Genomic DNA, 20,000 nt, shown 5'->3' with positions numbered 1-20,000 from the left:
TCATGAGCTGAACATGCACTGACGTTCATGTGAGAGCGAGCTCTGTTCCATCGCACTTCTGAAGACAAAGGAATACTCCAGTTGGAACATTATTGAAGAATTATGTTAAAAACATCCWAAAGATTGATTCAATACTTCRTTTGTCATGTTTTTACGGACTGTAATATAACTTTTTTAACTTCTCGTCTGTACTTTCCGCTGGACTTGCCCGCGCGTCGTGAGTTTGGAAAGTGTACTGAACACTAGAACAACAAGGAGGAATTTGGACATAAATGATGGACAGTATCGAACAAAACAAACATTTATTGTGGAACTGGGATTCCTGGGAGTGCATTCTGATGAAGTTAATCAAAGGTAAGTGAATGTTTATAATGTTATTTCTGACTTCTGTTGACTGCATAATATGGCAGATATATTTGTGTCTTGATTGGGCTCTGAGCGCCGACTCAGATTATTGCAAGGTTTGCTTTTTCCATATAGCTTTTTTTKAAATCTGACACAGCGGTTGCATTAAGGAGAAGTGCATCTAAAATTCCATGCATAACAGTTGTATCTTTTAGCAATGTTTATTATGAGTATTCCTGTAAATTGATGTGGCTCTCTGCAAAATCAAAGGATGTTTTGGAACTTCTGAACGTAAGGCGCCAATGTAAACTCAGATTTTTGGATAAAAATATGAACTTTACCAAACAAAACATACATGTATTGTGTAACATGAAGTCCTATGAGTGTCATCTGATGAAGATCATCAAAGGTTAGTGATTCATTTTATCTATATTTCTGCTTTTTGTGAATCCTCTCTTTGGCTGGAAAAATGGCTGTGTTATTCTGTRAATAGGCACTCACCTAACATAATCGTTTGGTTTGCTTTCGTCGTAAAGCCTTTTTGAAATCGGACACTGTGGTGGGATTAACAAGAAGTGTATATTTTAAATGGTGTAAAATACATGTATGTTTGAGGAATTTTAATTATGGGATTTCTGTTGTTTTGAATTTGGCGCCCTGCAGTTTCACTGGCTGTTGAAGAGGTGGGACGCTACCGTCTCACGTACCCTAGAGAGGTTTTAACTAGTGTTGATTTTTCAGTGTCACATTTCTAGTGTTGAGTCAAGAGTTAAATTAACACTGTAGTTAAATTAACACTCAGCGGTGTAAAAGAACCCCAGTGTTAATACAAGAGTTCAACCAAAACCATGCCCATCATTATCATATTTCCCAGCATGCTCTATTACAGGTTGAGTTTTATAATTGTTTGTTCCAATATCTATGTTTTCACATGTACATTAATCAATTAATTAATCTTATGCAACGCAAATATAAATGGCATATATTTTTCTAAACTATTTGAATCTGTGACTTGGATTTCTTGCCCTCGTTACAGAAATGGTTATTCCAGATTATTTGTTTAAGGTAGTCTGGTACCTTAGTCCTTCTAACCCTGGCAGTCCTTCTGAATGCAGGTTGATGGTGAATAAAAAATCCAAATGGTGGATATCCTCACTTCGACTGTATTCCAATAAGAATTGCACATCACTTTGCAAACCAGCATAATGTGACTTGCAGGTCTGATGTAGCTTGTAAACTATGAGTTTCAGGTCTCTGTGTTACAATGAAACCTGTTCCTACCAACAACAAAAAACTTGTGAAATGTATATTTTAATCATTTAAAGACTTTAATGAGAAGATATTCACTTAAAATCTCATTTGCTCCAGGGCCACAGAACTGTTTATGAATGAATGCAACAAGAACATCTCTGTCACTAGCAAACACAGTCACAGGTGGCACTGGTAACTCTAAAATTCACTCAAAAGGCACCCTGGGAAATATGTAAATAAGGTTTGAAACCTTACAGCAGGGYTATTCAATGTTGATCCTGGAGGGCCAGAACATTTCTGGTTTGGGATTTTTCTATGGTTCTTCAAAGAACCATCCAATTTATGGTTCTTCAGAGACCCTAAAATGGATCCCCCATGGCATTGCTCTCAATAACCTTATTTGGTTTTTGATTAGATTTTTAAGAGTGTAGGCACAACATCAACCAGTGACGCTGTTTGATGTTGCAAGTGGGAAAAGCAATTCTGTTTTCTCACGCTATTGCCAAAATAACCAGCCTGATCTCATAAACTAGACATAATGTAGTAAAAGTGAATCCGAGACACTCAAATGTGAATCGTTTCAGTCAACTAGGTGTACTTCACACATCACTTCTTCAAAAATCAAATCAAACTTTATTTGTCACATGTCCCGAATACAACAAGTGTAGACCTTACCTTGAAATACTTACAGTACTTACAAGCCCTTAACCAACAGTGTAGTTCAAGAAGAGTTAAGAAAATATTTACCAAATAAATGTAAAAAATAATACAAAGTAACACAATAACATAACAATAACGAGGCTATATACACGGGGTACCGTTACCGAGTCAGTGTGTGGGGGTACAGGTTAGARGTCATGTAGGTAGGGGTGAAGTGACTATCCATAGATAATAAACAGCGAGTAGCAGGAGTGTCAAAACAAATGGAGGGGGTGGGGGTCAATGTAATAGTCCGGTGACCATTTGATTAATTGTTCAGCAGTCTTATGGCTTGGGGGTAGAAGCTGTTAAGGAGCCTTTTGGTCCTAGACTTGGCGCTCCTGTACCGCATGATGTGCGGTAGCAAAGAAAACAGTATATGACTTGGGTGACTGGAGTCTGACAATTTTATGGGCTTTCCTATGACACCATCTATTATATAGGTACTGGATTGCAGGAAGCTTGGCCCCAGTGATGTACTGGGCCGTACGCACTACCCTCTGTAGCGCCTTGCGGTCGGATGGCGAGCAGTTGCCATTCCAGGCGGTGATGCAACCGGTCAGGATGCTCTCAATGGTACAGCTGTAGAACTTTTTGAGGATCTGGGGACCCATGTCAAATCTTTTCAGTCTCCTGAGGGGGAAAAGGTATTGTCGTGACCTCTTCACGACAGTCTTGTTGTGTTTGGACCATGATAGATCGTTGGTGATGTGGACACCAAGGAACTTGAAACTCTTGACCCGCTCCTCTCCAGCCCTGTCGATGTTAACGGGGGCCTGTTTGGCCCTCCTTTTTCTGTAGTCCACGATCAGCTCCTTTGTCTTGCTCACATTGAGGGAGAGGTTGTTGTCTTGGCACCACACTGCCAGATCTCTGACCTCCTCCCTATAGGCTTTCTCATCATTGTCAGTGATCAGGCCTACCACTGTTGTATCGTCAGCAAACTTAATAATGGTGTTGGAGTCGTGCTAGGCCACGCAGTCGTGGGTGAACAGGGAGTGCAGGAGGGGACTGAGCACGCACCTCTGAGAGGCCCCAGTGTTGAGGATCAGCGTGGCAGATGTGTTGCTGCCCACCCATACCACCTGGGGGCAGTCCGTCAGGAAGTCCAGGATCCAGTTGCAGAGGGAGGTGTTTAGTCCCACGGTTCTTAGCTTAGTGATGAGCTTTGTGGGCACTATGGTGTTGAACGCTGAGCTGAATTCTCACATAGGTGTTACTTTTGTCCAGGTGGGAAAGGGCAGATGGGGAGTGGAGTTGAGATTGCTTCATCTGTGTATCTGTTGGGGCGTAATACAAATTGGAGTGGGTCTAGGGTTTCCGGGATGATGGTGTTGATGTGTGCCGTGACCAGCCTTTTAAAGCACTTCATGGATACCGACGTGAGTGCTATGGTGCAGTAGTCATTTAGTCAGGTTATCTTCGCTTTCTTGGGCACAGGGACTGTGGTGGTCTGCTTGAAACATGTAGGTTTTCCAGACTCAGTCAGGGAGAAATTGAAAATGTCAGTGAAGACACTTGCCAGTTGGTCCGCTCATGCTCTGAGTAAACATCCTGGTAATCCGTCTGGCTCCACGGCCTTGTGAATGTTGACTTATTTAAAGGTCTTGCTCACATCGGTTACGGAGAGCGTGATCACACAGTCGTCTGGAACAGCTCTCATGTATTTTTCAGTGTTGCTTGCCTCGAAGCGAGCATAAAAGGCATTTAGCTCATCTGGTAGGCTTGCATCACTGGGCAGCTCGCGGCTGAGTTTCCCTTTGTAGTCTTTAATAGCTTACAAGCCCTGCCACATCCGACGAGCATCAGAGCCGGTGTAGTGGGATTCAATCGTAGTCCTGTATTGATGCTTTGCCTGTTTGATGGTTCATCGGTGGGCATAGTGGGTTTTCTTATCAGCGTCCAGATTAGTGTCCCGCTCCCTGAAAGCAGCAGCTCTAGCCCTTCGCTCGGTGCGTATGTTGACTGTAATTCATGGCTTCTGGGTGGGATATGTACGTACAGTCACTATGGGGTCAACGTCGTCAATGCACTTATTGAAAAAGCCGGTGACTGAGGCGGTATACTCCTCAATGCCATTGGATGAATCCTGGAACATATTCCAGTCTGTGCTGGCAAAACAGTCCTGTAGCGTAGTTACCTCGTTACCACTTCTGTGTTGAGTGAGACACCGGTATTTCCTGCTTTAGTTTTGCTTGTAAGCAGGAATCAGGAGGATATAATTATGGTCAGATTTGCCAAATGGAGGGCGAGGGAGAGCTTTGTATGCATCTCTGTGTGTGGAGTTAAGGTGGTCTATAGTTTTTTTCCCCCTCTGGTTGCACTTGACATTCTGGTTTAAATTAGGTATTTAAGTTTGCCTGCATTTAAGTCCCCGGGCCACTAGCAGTGCCAGTTTTGGATGTGAATTTTCTTGTTTGCTTATGGCCTTATACAGCTCGTTGAGTGCGGTCCTAGTTCCAGCATCAGTTTGTGGTGGTAAATAGACGGCTACGAATAATATAGATGAGAACTCTTTCGGAAGATAGTATGGTCTACAGCTTATCATCAGGTACTCTACCTCAGGCAAGCAATACCTCGAGACTTCTTTAATATTAGACATTGCGCAAATAGACAAATAGACACACACCCCCACCCCTCGTCTTGCCAGACGTATCTGCTCTGTCGTGCCGATGCACTGAAAACCCACCCAGCTCTATATTATCCATGTTGTCATTGAGCCATGACTCGGTGAAACACAAAATATCACAGTTTTTACTGTCCCGTTGATAGGATAGTCTTGATCATAGATCATCCAGTTTATTTTCCAGTGATTACTCATTGGATGGAGATGGAGGGTAGTAGCGGTTTACCCACTGGCTGACGAATTCTCACAAGGCCCTCTGACCTCCGCCCTCGATATCTCCATCTTTTCTTCACGCGAATGACAGGGATTTAGTCCTGGTCTCGGATAAGCAGTATATCCTTTGCATCGGTCTCATTAAATAAATAATCTTTGTCCAGTGTGAGGTGAGTAATTGCTGTTCTGATGTCCAGAAGCTATTTTCGGTCATAAGAGATGGTAGAAGCAACATTATGTCCAAAATAAGTTACAAACAATGCAGAAAAAAATAACAAAATAGCACAGTTGGTAAGTATCCCATAAAATGGCAGCCATCCCCTCCAGCACCATTATTCATGTGTTATTCAATGCATTTCAATGGACTATAGCAGTAAAGGCCAAATTCAACAAAAGAAATGTATACCTAAAGGGGTCCTAAAATTCTAAATCCAATAACTAAATGATAATCTTAAAACAATTCCATATGTTAGCTTAGTACCCCCCTCAGGCTTAGAGGTTAATAATGCTATTTTACATTCCGGGCATTTTTTTCCAGTCCCACAAAAAAACGCAACAAGGTACCTATGTAAGCATTAACTGTCATTCAGAAACGTATTCCAGTGTCTGCCTGCCTGCCTGCCTTCCAGCTGCCAGATTTTTATTTTAATTCTGGTGCCGCTCTGCACATACAAGTTTGTTAGCTAGCTTGTAAACTAGCTCTGGTCTACCTCTCAAACTCTAGGCACCATTATGTGTAATGTATTGGATCTTAGTCATGATCAAGGGATATCTCTGGTCAAACGTTAGTTAAGCCAACTCTCTGAAGTTCAAAGACATTCAAAGTGCCTTCATAGAAGCTGCTCCTCCGTAGGTATAAGTCTGTGGGCCTAATTCAGATAGTGTCATTACAACAAGATGCCCAGCTCTTCATGCCCAGCTCTTCTCACCCGCAAAATTGAATAGCTTTCCCGCTCCATAGCATGCTGCTCTATCCATTGGTGAAGTAATGTAATAACTTTTCTGGCGTTCAATCCTGTCCAGAACTTTATTTTGCTGGTCGGAACAGTGGAACGAAATTCACAAAAATAATGGTTCTGTTCAGAACTAAACGATTGGGAAATGATTTAGGTTCCAACCCCTGCCACTATGCTTGTGGGGGAGAACCAGCACAAAAGTAACACTTTTAGCTTTTTTCCTAATTACTCAGAGATTGATAGAGCGAGAGACACCCTATTTTATGAGAAACAACTTGCACTATATGTGTTCTCAACAATTAACAACTTTAATTTAATTTCTAGGGTAAATGAGTTGAAATGAAATAGACCGTGAACAGAACTCCGGCAAAGTTACTTTTGTACCTGCCGGCGGGTTCGGGGTAACACTGCCTTGGGACAGAAGTAACAGCTGGCGGGAAGTGCACAATATCTGTCTTATCGCCATGCTTCTGGTTTGTAATGCTCGTTACTTTCAACAAATGTACTATCAGCCATAATTTCATGTTTGTGTCGATTTGAATAATTAATGCTATAGGTTTGATATTTATGGAAATGAACCATGCGTCAACATTGCAATGTTGCGCAACCACAATATTTTGCCTTACAATATTGATTTGACTAAAATGGATCATATAATAGCTATATTAACCATAATTTTCTCAGCTCACTTTAATGACAATGTAGTAAGAGTGTTTTTCACCGTTTTTAATAACTATTCATGCTTGGCATATACTGATCAGGTGCCCTTGTCATTCATGCTCCTCGTCTCTTGATAGACTAAACATCTTTATTCTCGTCACAAACGGCAAATTCATCATGCTTATCACATTCCATGGGTTGACATAATGTAATTGACCCCCAGAATCATAAAGATATGTATTTTTAGCCACTATCCTGCCGATAAAAGCTTATGTGAGAAGCTGATCGATCAAGTCAATTGATTAAGGCATAATTCTAATTATGTCATATATAATTTTCAAACATTCAGTCACTTGTTGATATTTTGCTAAGATTATAAAAGCAATAGGAAGTAGAAGACACAATGACATGTGCTTAAACTTTATTTTATTCCAAGTCCTCAGTTTAAATTGGTGGGATGAAAGTAACACAATCTCTCCAGGCTAACACCCAAGACTATCTAGCATCATACTTGAATCTTATGCTGTCAGTTATTTGATTGTTTTTGTACCTGTAACCCCTCTCCAAAAAAGAAAAATGACAAAACCAAATAAAAAGATGCACTGTAATGCAAAACTGTACATTTCTGTATACGGTACATTTTTGGAATATCAACAGTAAAGTATGTTTTACTGCAGAATATTGTAAATGATGGTGCACTGTGTGAAAATGTTGTGGGCGGGTAAATAATTGCTGTATTTCAAATGGTACTGTAAATACACCCCACAGAATTTGCCCATGTCTCTTTTGGTCTGTTCTGCTCTGTAGTAGCTGCTAATTTGGATGGCTTTGTTAAGGCCTCTGAAACTACAAGTGATATAAAACACCAAATATCCATTCATATGCTGTAATGTTTGTAAACACTTTTCCTAGCAGCTAACCTGCTTGCACCAATCCCTTGTAATTACAATAAAATAATGTGAAATACAAACCCATCCCCTCATCGAATTTCATTCATCCATTCATTAATTAATTCCATGTATGGTAGCATGTACTTTTTTACAGTATAATTCTGTCAATTTTATGCTATTGTACTGTGTCATTACACAGTATTTGCTTTGATACCATATTTATATTGCAGTAGGTGTACTATAATATGAAATACTGAATTTTACTTGCCACAAGCTGACTGTAAGCTACTGTCAAATTCATGGTTTCCAGTGTATATTTATTTCTGCATTATCTAATTTCGATTGGAGTGCCATTAAAAGTGCAATTTTTTACAATACAAGATTACAGTAATATAAAGACAACATATGTCAACATCAATGCGTAAAGATCAACCCTGTCCAGACCTGTTTGGATAGATGCTTTGCACCATTCGGAGATGCACTGTAGCCTACCTACTCCATATCTTAACCTGTTTCTGTTTCTACTGTGTGCATTAAGGCCTAAGTGTCATTTKTAGTTATAATGTGCATACATTTTTTTTGTTCACACATCCAGATATTCTCATTTGTGTGGTGACTTTTTTTTATGGATGAGATTCGCTGAATATTGATTTGTACAGCTGTGGACATGTTGAGCTTACTGGGACAGTATTACGCCCAGTCTTAAATCGTTGGATAACAAAACTAGGGTGTAATGAGGAAAGTATACAATTATTGACTATGAAAGTGCACTGTTTCCTGTGGAATATACTTTGTCATAAGGGGAGRTCCAAGGCAAGTAGGATTCATTTGCATACAGTACATGGAGGAAGCAGGGAATCTGGTCACAATGCRGACGCAGTGGCCAGATAAGAGACACATTTAATTATCATGTGTAGACGCAACAAATCTCTATCAAATAGTGATTGGATCATCTTGATCGGAAGTTGAAAACAGTCTCTCTGTGACTGCCGAAAATKTCATAGTTGAATATAAATAGCCTAAAAAGTTTGCAATGTTATTAACAAGCGAAGCAAGAAAAACATATATYTTTTTAAAGAAAACTGAGATAGCCTAATAATCTAGCTATTATAAATTTGTTAAATGTTGCCATCACTTTCATGTATGTGCAATCGATAGACCTACCTACTGTAGTATTAAGCCATCTGAGCCGCTTCAATATTCATACCCATTAGGCCTATAGGCTACTATTATCTAAAAGCCCACACATTTCACTGTAGCCTAACCAATAACCTAAAGGTCAACATATTAGTTCTATGGCAACGTCGTTTAACTTGCTACTTAATGTTTAATTCTTTTTAATTCTTTAAATATTTTAATTATTTCATTGTAGAAAATTTGTAGGTCTACTTGAAGCTCCATTCCTGCCTGTCATTAGGCTACAATGATTTGTTGAGCAGTTAATAAACCATTGTCATCATTGATATTCTCTATAGCGACGACGAGGGAACCAGCGATTTTGACTTTATTCATTCTTGCTCACAGTTTACACAAACTGAAGAAATGCAGAATTTACATAATCAAGCAAAATAGCACTAGAAAACACTTAGAATACACAAACATAATACATAATAAGCTACAGAACATTTATTCTCTTGATGGAAAAAATGTGTTGTGTAAAAAAATGGATGACTTTGAATAGCCAAGTCATTTAAGAGCTACAGTGAGCTCTAGCCCAGTGGTTCTCAAAACTCTCCTCGGGGACCCCCAGACGTTTCACAATTTTGTTGTAGCCCTGAACTAACTCACCTGATTCACCTAGTCAAGGGCTTGATGACTAGTTAGTCATTTGAATCAGATGTGCTAGCTGTGGAATAGTTAAAATGCTATATATGTAACGGCTGGGGGTCCCGAGAAGAGGTTTGGGAACCCCTGCTCTAGCTTATATTCTGGAATCATTATCAGCATGGGACAGCTCTTGTAACGATACAGTTACGTTTCACTTTGTAACGAGTGCACTGTGTGGTGTTTTCTAAAACGGGTGTGTAATCTTTCCAATACATTGCTGAAACAGTCCTAAGCCTAAATTCCATGGTTACCAGGCCCGGGCCCAGACCCAGAGCATAGTAACCTGAGCAAAGTGACCTGGTAGACCCCGGCTCCCAGTCGGTATTAGATAGAACATCACAGCCCCACCCGCTGTGATGCGGGAAAACAATCCTGGCTCACAGCAAAAACTTGACCTTTTTCAAAAAATAATTTTCTTGTTGAATGCTTGGGCCATGCACGACAAGATGAAATGACTTTTTTTCTTTGCATCTACCTATCAGTTTTGAGATTTGTGGTATTTAGGTCCATTACTATTAGTATTTTCAAAAAGTAAACACAATGTCAAACACTTGATGAAAATGTTATTTTGTTTATTATTCTACCCTCATCAACATTTCAATTAATTTTAACCATGTTAAAATGGACATACATCAATAGTTTCAAAGCTTGCTACATTAAATTACAYATAATTTAATAGTCAACAAACTGGACTATATTCAGTAACTCACTTTGAAGAGATGGTGATTGGGTCTAAATAGGCATTTGGCATTTGGTAGTCTTAATTCAGTGTGGAGTGTCATTTCGTGACCTTGGGACTATTAGGTCATATCTGCGCAAAGCATAGTTCTGAGATATTGAGCATCAACGTTTTCACATCCCAGATCTCAGAACTGTTTTGTAAAGAATTTATATTTCATAGCCCATTAAGGTCCTCACCTTAAACAAACCTAAAGTGCCGAGTATGAAAATCCCAAAACATTTGTCAATAATTTTTTCTTAGGGGGAGCAATCACAGCTAGAACCTTCTGGCTCTGAAATGTAAATCTGGGTTCAGCCAAAATATTTTAGCTGACATTTCTGAATTAGACATGTTCTGTTTTTAAGAAAACGGTAGATATGTGAATACATAAATGATAGAATAACACATTTTTACCAAGATAGTCAGAACACATCATCAAATACATTAAGAAATATATTATGAACATCAGACAAATTACTGTCATGATGTGACAACATGATTTACTTTATGGTTTATGACAGCGTTATTTTTTGCTTGTTTGCTAGCTAGAATAGCCTACACCATACTTAGAGGGAGATGGCAAAGATGTTTTCTGATTGGTCCATCTGTATTTGTTCCAGCTTGTGATTGGATATCAGATAGTACCTTATTGCACAAAGTTCAAATGGGTTTATGAAGATTGAACTATGTAGTAAAAATATTTTTTTTTACTTAATGTACTATTTTTCTAATCTAACTTCACAGACATATGAAAAACCATCTAAAGATCAATTATATGTGAGTAACTCATTTTTGATTAAGGTCTCGATGTATAATTTCTCTCCATCTTGAAGGATTAGATATCTCTTTCTCTCTTCTCTTCTCGCAGTCTATCTCTATCATTCTCTCATTATTGTCAAAAGACTCCAGTCACCCAAGTCATAGACTGTTCTCTCTGCTTCCACACGGGAACGGCGCGCCAAGTCTAGGACCAAAAGGCTCCTTAACAGCTTCTACSCCCAAGCCATAAGACTGCTGAACAATTAATCAAATGGCCACCTGGACTATTTACATTGACCCCCCTCCCATTTGTTTTATACTGCTGCTACTTGCTGTTAATTATCTATGCATAGTCCATTTACAAATTACCTCAACTAACCTGTACCCCCGCACATTGACTCGGTACCGGTACCCCCTGTATATGGAATCGTTATTGTTATGTAATTTTCTTGGGCTACTTTTAGGATTATTATTATACTTATATTACTTTATTTTATATACTGTATACTTTACTTTATTTAGTAAATATTTTCTTAATTCTATTTCTTGACCTGCATTGTTGGTTAAGGGCTTGTAAGAAAGCGTTTCACAGTAAGGTCTACACCTGTTGTATTCGGCGCATGTGACAAATGCATTTTTGATTTGATTAGAGCTGTTGCAGAGAGGAAACCAAACACAATGGATGCTGGAGCATGGGAGCCTTGATTTTCTGGTTTTCCCACACACAAGTGTACAATCACACACAAGCGCACACACACACACACACACACATCTATACATACACATTTAAGTGCACAATCCAAAATGCAAGACCTTCAGGGTTAGGGTCAAGAGTTTGGGTGAGGGGTTTGGGGTTAAGGTTAGAGTCAGGGTTAGTGTGTGTGACTGTGTGTGTGTGTGTGCCCATGTTCATGTGTGTGTGTCCATGTTTGTGTGTGTGCATGTGTTTGTGTGCGTTGGTGTTAAATCATCCGTTTTTTTCTGGGTGGTTGTCATCGGAAACCCTCGCTACTACATCATACACAAGCAAAAACTTGGCCTTATCATAAATGGACACTAATCCTTTAGTGGCAGGTGTGTTTGTGTGGGTGGCTGTGTATGTGTGTGACATCAGTCCTATTTCGCATGAACTCTTCTCTGTAGTAAACACAATCCAGTTTGCTAATGTTCAATGTCACTTTGACCTTTATTTCTGATCAGGGCCGTAGCTACATATGAAGAAACCGAGGTCCGGACCTTGTGTCCTTTTCTTATTCACACGTTATGGTGGTGCATGTTTTTTTTATATTATATCTACTTATTTCCTAATTYATATGTTACTGGCGTTAACTTTGTGTTTTTTTTCTTCACTTATTTCCCCTTTCATCACACTGTTCACCTGTGTATTACATTGTTTTACATTGCACTATTTTCCGAAATATCTATGTATTTGTCTGGTTATTTGTACTTGTGGCATAAAATATTACTGTTCTGAATCAGTCACTCAGTAGTACTGCTTTGTACATGAGCTATGTAGATGATGTGACGTGGTGAGGTTGGACCCAGGTGCAGAGAAGAGACTAGATAAGGAATCAGTGGTTACGGATAAACATAATACTGAGAAATGGTAGCCACAGGATCACAGTACACTTTGAAAAAACAACAAACACTACGACTCGGCACCTCACTCACCGCACATGGTAMCCAATTCAAGCTTCTGCAAAGGAAAACAGAAAACACACCTCTTTTAACAAGGAAATCATAACGAGTAAATAGGACACACCTGAGTGTCGTTAATGTCTCTAGGACAGTCTCTGCTGCCCTCTGGTGACCGGTGGAACCATGAAAGATGAGGTTAATATCTTGGGGGTCTGTCTTTAAATGTCTACAACTGGAAACTCATTTTTACCCATGTACCAAGGCAGGAAGGGCTCTATTGAAARGTCACTTCACATTACCATGTACAACCTTGTGTTATGTTGATTAGGTAAATGACTTGAGCATCTAACCTCATTGTCTACAGTTGGACAGCCATTCTCACCCATGTACCATTGCAGGAAAGTCCTCTTTGAAAGGCCACTACACAACACAAGGTTAGGTAAAGGATAAAGGACAAACTAAAACAACAAGGATGAAGTGACAGTCATTATGGTAGACTTTATTGTGATTTGTAAAGTGTGAATAAGAAAAACAGCAAAACCAAGTGTAGCTCACAACTTGATGACATACAAACCACCAGAAACCAGAAGAAGAGAACATATGTGCGCACGTTTTCCAAATCACATTGCAACAGTTACTGCAGGGTGCCACACGTGACAGCAGCATCCTTGAAAGATACAAGTAGTCCTTGAGGTTGTTGCGCACATCTATAGCAACTCTGGTTACCCTGTCTGCCGACATGTTTCTTGGATCCAAGAAGCTGGTGTCCTCTTGTACCACCTGTCTCCTCTCTCCTGGATGGAGCCCCCCAGTGGGTGTGGAGTGGWCAACAAACGTGGGGTGGATATATTATGTTGATGACGCTGTGTTGTCAGGCCCTCACAATGGTCCTAATTTTCTCTGGGGCAAACTCAAGGGCTCGTCCCAAGATCCTCCATCTTGCAGCAAGGATCCCAAAGCAGTTCTCTGGCTCTTGAGTGGTGGTAGTTGTAGATCTTCTTGGCGTCACCAAGGCCAGAAGAACCTTGATGATGCCTTTAAAAGCGTTTCCATTAGTATTGAACAGGAAAATGAAGGCTATCAAATGCGTTCTGTAAGGCTTTGGACATACTGTAGGCCCCCATCCTCTGACTGGAATGCCATATCACTTTTATGTGAAGCAAATAATTATAACATCTACATTTGTATAATTTTAACATCATATGTATAGTCACATGTATTTAGCATATCTTACCTGGATATGGACGCATGTTAACCATCAGAGGGAATTCCTTCCCCTCTCACGAAGAAATACAGTACCAGTCAAAAATTTTGACACACCGACTCATTCCAGGGTTTTTCTTTATTTTCACTATTTTCTACATTGCAGAATAGTGTTAAACAAATCAAAATATTTTTTAAATACAGTTGAAGTCGGAAGATGACATACTCTTATGTTGGAGTCATTAAAACTTGTTTTTCAACCACTCCACAAATTTCTTGTTAACTTCTTATTGCTGCAGGGGCAGTATTGAGTAGCTTGGATGAAAAGGTGCCCAGAGGTGCCCAAAGTAAACTGCCTGCTCCTCAGTCCCAGTTGCTAATATATGCATATTATTATTGKTATTGGATAGAAAACACTCTGAAGTTTCTAAAACTGTTTGAATGATGTCTGTGAGTATAACATAACTCATATGGCAGGCAAAAACCTGAGAAACAAATCACACCAGGAAGTGGGAAATCTGAGGTTTGTAGGTTTTCAACTCATCGCCTATCGAATACACAGTGGGATATGGGTCAGTTTGCACTTCCTGCGGCTTCCACTAGATGTCAACAGTCTTTAKAACCTTGTCTGATGCTTCTACTGTGAAGTGGGGCCGAAGGAGAGGGGAATGAGTAAGGTCTGCCATGAGCTGACGCGTTCACATGAGAGGGAGCTCTGTTCCATCGCACTTCTGAAGACAATGGAATTCTCCGGCTGGAACATTATTGAAAATTTATGTTAAAAACATCCTAAAGATTGATTCAATACATCGTTTGACATGTTTCTACTGACTGTTACGGAACTTTTTGACATTTCGTCTGCTTTTAGTGAACGCGCTTCATGACTTTGGATTTGTTTACCAAGCGCGCTAACAAAAGTAGCTATTTGGACATAAACGATGGACATTACCAAACAAAACAAACATTTCTTGTGGAAGAGGGAGTCCTGGGAGTGCATTCCGACGAAAATCAGCAAAGGTAAGTGAAGATTTATAATGCTATTTATGACTTTTGTTGACTCCACAATTTGAYGGGTAACTGTATGGCTTGCTTTTGTGGCTGAACGCTGTACTCAGATTATTGAATATTGTGCTTTTGCCGTAAAGCTTTTTTGAAATCTGACAAAGCGGTTGCATTAAGAACACGTTTATCTTTAATTCTATGTAAAACATGTATCTTTCATCAAAGTTTATGATGAGTATTTCTGTTATTTGATGTGGCTCTCTGCAATTTCTCCTGATATTTTGGAGGCATTTCTGAACATGGCTCCAATGTAAACTGAGGTTTTTTGGATATAAATATGAACTTTATCGAACAAAACATATATGTATTGTGTAAGATGAAGTCCTATGAGTGTCATCTGATGAAGATCATCAAAGGTTAGTTAGTGATTAATTTTATCTCTATTTCTGCTTTTTTGACTCCTGTCTTTGGCTGGTAAAAATGGCTGTGTTTTTCTGTGATTTTGCTGTGACTACACAATCGCTTTGTGGTGCTTTCGCTGTAAACACTTTTTGAAATCGGACACTGTGGTGGGATAACAAAGAAGCGTATCTTTAAAATGGTGTGAAATACTTGTATGCTTGAGAATTTTAATTATGAGATTTCTGTTGTTTGAATTTGGCGTCCTCCACTTTCACTGGCTGTTGTTCATATCGAACCCGTTAACGCGATTGCAGCCCTAAATTAACAAACTATAGTTTTGGCAAGTCGGTTAGGACATCTACTTTGTGCTTGACACAAGTAATGTTGCCGACAATTGTTTACAGACAGATTATTTCACTTATAATTCACTGTATCACACTTCCAGTGGGTCAGAAGTTTACATACACTAAGATGACTGTGCCCTTTAAACAGCTTGGAAAATTTCCAGAAAATTATGTCATGGCTTTAGAAGCTTTCTGATAGGCTAATTTACATCATTTGAGTCAATTGGAGGTGTACCTGTGGATGTATTTCAGGCCTACTTCAAAACTCAGTGCCTCTTTGCTTGAAAATTATGAGAAAATCAAAAGAAATCAGAAATCAGTCTGGTTCATCCTTGGGAGCAATTTCCAAATGCCTGAAGGTTACCACGTTCATCTGTACAAACAATAGTACGCAAGATATAAACACCATGGGATCACGCAGCCGTCATACCGCTCAGGAAGGATACACGTTCTGTCTCCTAGAGATGAACGTAATTTGGTGCGAAAAGTGCAAATCAATCCCAGAACAACAGCAAAGGACCTTGTGAAGATGTTGGAGGAAACAGGTACAAAAAGTATCTATTTCCACAGTAAAATTAGTCCTATATCGACATAACCTGAAAGGCCAGCTCAGCAAGGAAGAAGCCACTGCTCAAAACCGCCATAAAAAAGCCAGACTACAGTTTGCAACTGCACATGGGGACAAAGATCGTACTTTTTGGAGAAATGTCCTCTGGTCTGATGAAACAAAAATATAACTATTTGGCCATAATATGACCCTTGTTAAGTTTGGAAGAAAAAAGGGGGATGCTTGCAAGCCGAAGAACACCATCCCAACCGTGAAGCACGGGGGTGGCAGCATAATGTTGTGGGGCTGCTTTGCTGCAGGAGGGACTATGCACTTCACAAAATAGATGGCATCATGAGGCTGGAAAAATTATGTGCATATATTGAAGCAACATCTCAAGACATCAGTCAGGAAGTTAAAGTTGGGGACAAATGGGTCTTCCAAATGAACAATGACCCCAAGCATACTTCCAAAGTTGTGCAAAATGGCTTAAGGACAACAAAGTCAAGGTATTAGAGTGGGCCATCACAAAGCCCTGACTCAATCCTATAGCATATTTGTGGCAGAACTGAAAAACGTGTGTGAGGCAAGGAGGCCTACAAACCTGATTCATTACACCAGCTCTGCAGGAGGAATGGGCCAAAATTCACCCAACTTATTATGGAACGCTTGTGGAAGGCTACCCAAAACGTTTGAACCAAGTTAAACAATTTAAAGGCAATGCTACCAAATACTAAATTCAGTGTATGTAAACTTCTGACCCAGTGGGAATATGATGAAAGAAATAAAAGCTGAAATAAATAATTCTCTCTACTTATTTTTTCTGACATTTCACATTCTTAAAATAAAGTGGTGATCCTAATTGACCTAAGATAGGGAATTTTTACCAGGATTAAATGTCAGGAATTGTGAAAAACTGAGTTTAAATGTATTTGGCTTAGGTGTATGTAAACTTCCGACCTTCAACTGTATGAGATTCTTCAAAGTAGCAACCCTTTGCCTGATGACAGCTTTGCACACTCTTGGCATTCTCTCAAACCAGCTTCATGAAGGTAGTCACCTGCAATGTATCTCAATTGACAGGTGTGCCTTGTTGAAAGTTAATTATTGGAATTTCTTTCCTTCTTGATGCCTTTGAGCAAATCAGTTGTGTTGCGACAWGGTAGGTGTGGTATACAAAAGATAGCCCTATTTGGTAAAAGACCAAGTCAATATAATGGCAAGAACAGCTCAAATAAGCAAAGAGAAATGACAGTACATCATTACTTTAAGACATGGTCAGTCAGTGAGRAACATTTCAAGACCTTTGAAAGTTTCTTCAAGTAAAGTTGCAAAAACCACAAAAATAATTGAATACATTTTGACATTCTTATGTAGGTGTCATAACCAGACATAAAATAACGCTGGGTGTCAAGTAAAGTGTTACCAAAATGTGTGTGTGTGTGTGTCTGTGATTGTGCATGTCTGCATGTCTGCATGCATGTTCTTGAAATGTTATTTATTAATGGAATGGATCACAGACCCCATCACTAGGTGCAAACCCTGGTCAATGGGAACTCATATAATCTTGTTAATTATTGACTATTTTTCAGTGTCCCAAATTGCACATTATTTCTTATGTAGTGCACTACTTTTGATCAGTGTATGCACTAAATAGGGAATAGGGTGCCTTTTGGGACACATCCATTGACTCTTTGAATAACAAAGCCCTGATATCATGTCAGGTCGTGTCACTATGACAACCACCTGCCATGTCACTCAGGTCTGTGCATCCTCAGAGATAAAGCAGGGGTGAATTKGAGATAATGTATCAAGGTGGAGGAGCTACAGTGCCTTGCAAAAGTATTCATCCCCCTTGGCGTTTTCATATTTTGTTGCATTACACCCTGTAATTTAAATTGATTTTTATTTTAATTTAATTTAATGGACATAAACAAAATAGTCAAAATTGGTGACGTGAAATGAAAATAATAACTTCTTTCAAAAAAWTTWAAAAAATCAAAAACAGAAAAAGGGCGCTATGAAGCCCCTAAAAAGATCTGGTGCAACCACATACTTTCAGAAGTCACATAATTAGTTAAATAAAGTCCACCTGTGTGCAATCTAAGTGTCAGATTATCTGTCACATGATCTCAGTACATATACACCTGTTCTGAAAGGCCCCAGAGTCTGCAACACCACTAAGCAAGGGGCACCACCAAGGAGCTCTGGGACAAAGTTTTGGAGAAGTACAGATCAGGAATCGGTTATAAAAAAATATCTGAAACTTTGAACATCCCACGGAGCATCATTAAATCCATTCTTAAAAAATTGAAAGAATATGGCACCACAACAAACCTGCCAAGAGAGGGCCGCCCACCAAAACTCACAGACCAGGCAAGGAGGGCATTAATCAGAGAGCCAACAAAGAGACCAAAGATAACCCTGAAAGAGCTGCAAAGCTCCACAGCGGAGATTGGAGTATCTGTCCATAGGACCACTAAGCCGTACTCTCCACAGAGCTGGGCATTATAGAAGAGTGGCCAGAAAAAAAACATTGCTTAAAGAAATAAATAAGCAAACATGTTTGGTGTTCGCCAAAAGGCATTTGGGAGACTCCCCAAACATATGGAAGAAGGTACTCTGGTCAGATGAGACTAAAATGTAGCTTTTTGGCCAGCAAGGAAAACGCTATGTCTGGCGCAAACCCAACACCTGTCACGTTCCTGACCTATTTTTATGTTATTTTGATTATGTTTAGTTGGTCAGGGCGTGAGTTGGGGTGGGCATTGTATGTTGTGTGTGTTTTGTTTAGTCTATGGGTGTTGTATTGTGTATGGGATAGATAATTGTGAGGTTGTCTAGTTATGTCTATGGCTGCCTAGATTGGGTCTCAATCAGAGACAGCTGTCATTCATTTGTCTCTGATTGGGAGCCATATTTAAGGTAGCCATAGGCAGTAGGCTTTTGTGTGTAGTTGTCTATGTTTGAACGTTTGTAGCCTGTGTGTGTGTGCACAACGTTTATTAGCTTCACGGTCGTTTGTTTAGTTTATGTATAGTGTTCGTTTCATGTTTGTTCATCTTCGTTCATTTATTAAAAGAAGATGGCTTATTTTCCTCATGCTGCGTTTTGGTCCGTCTCTCCTCCACACGATCGTGACAAGAGAGATGTGCGTGGTGTGGCACTGGTGGTACTGAGCTGGGTGGGAAGGTGGCGCCGGATATACCGGACCGTGAAGGAGGACACGTGCTCTTGAAGCACCGAGCCTCCCCAACCTTACCAGGTTGAAATGGTCCCCCGTAGCCCTGCCAGTGCGGCGAGTGGAATAGCCCGCACTGGGCTATGCAGGCGAACCGGGGACACCACCTGTAAGGCTGGGTGCCATGTACCGCCGGCCCGAGGAGACGTACTGGAGACCAGATACGTTGGGCCGGCTTCATGGCACTCGGCTCGATGCCCAACCTAGCCCTCCCCAGTTGCGGCAAGGTGGAATAGCCCGCACTGGGCTAAGCACGCATACTGGGGACACCCGTGCGCTTTACCGCATCAACACGGTGTCTGACCAGTACGACGCTCTCTCACTCCACGGAAGCCCAGGGAGTTGGCTCAGGTATCCAACCCGGCTTCGCCACACTCCCCCTTTAGCCCCGCCCCCCCAAGAATTTTTGGGTGTTACTCACGGGCTTTTCAGGCTTCCGTGCAAGACGCGTCCCCTTCATAACTCCGGTTCTTCACTCCGGTAGCCTCTGCTCTCCTCAGTGCCTCCAGCTTTCCCATGGGAGGCGATCCTTCCAGCCAGGATCTCCCTCCATGTGTAGCAACCTTTACCGTCCAAAACATCCTCCCCATGTCCATGAGTCCTGTTTACTTTGCCGCTGTTGTTGTTCCGCTCACGCTGCTTGATCCTGTTGTGGTGGGTAGTTCTGTCAAGCGAT

The sequence above is a fragment of the Salvelinus sp. IW2-2015 genome, linkage group LG13, assembly GCF_002910315.2.
Source record: "Salvelinus sp. IW2-2015 linkage group LG13, ASM291031v2, whole genome shotgun sequence".
NCBI classification, from domain to species: domain Eukaryota; kingdom Metazoa; phylum Chordata; class Actinopteri; order Salmoniformes; family Salmonidae; genus Salvelinus; species Salvelinus sp. IW2-2015.
Note: the sequence above shows the minus strand (reverse complement) of the source record.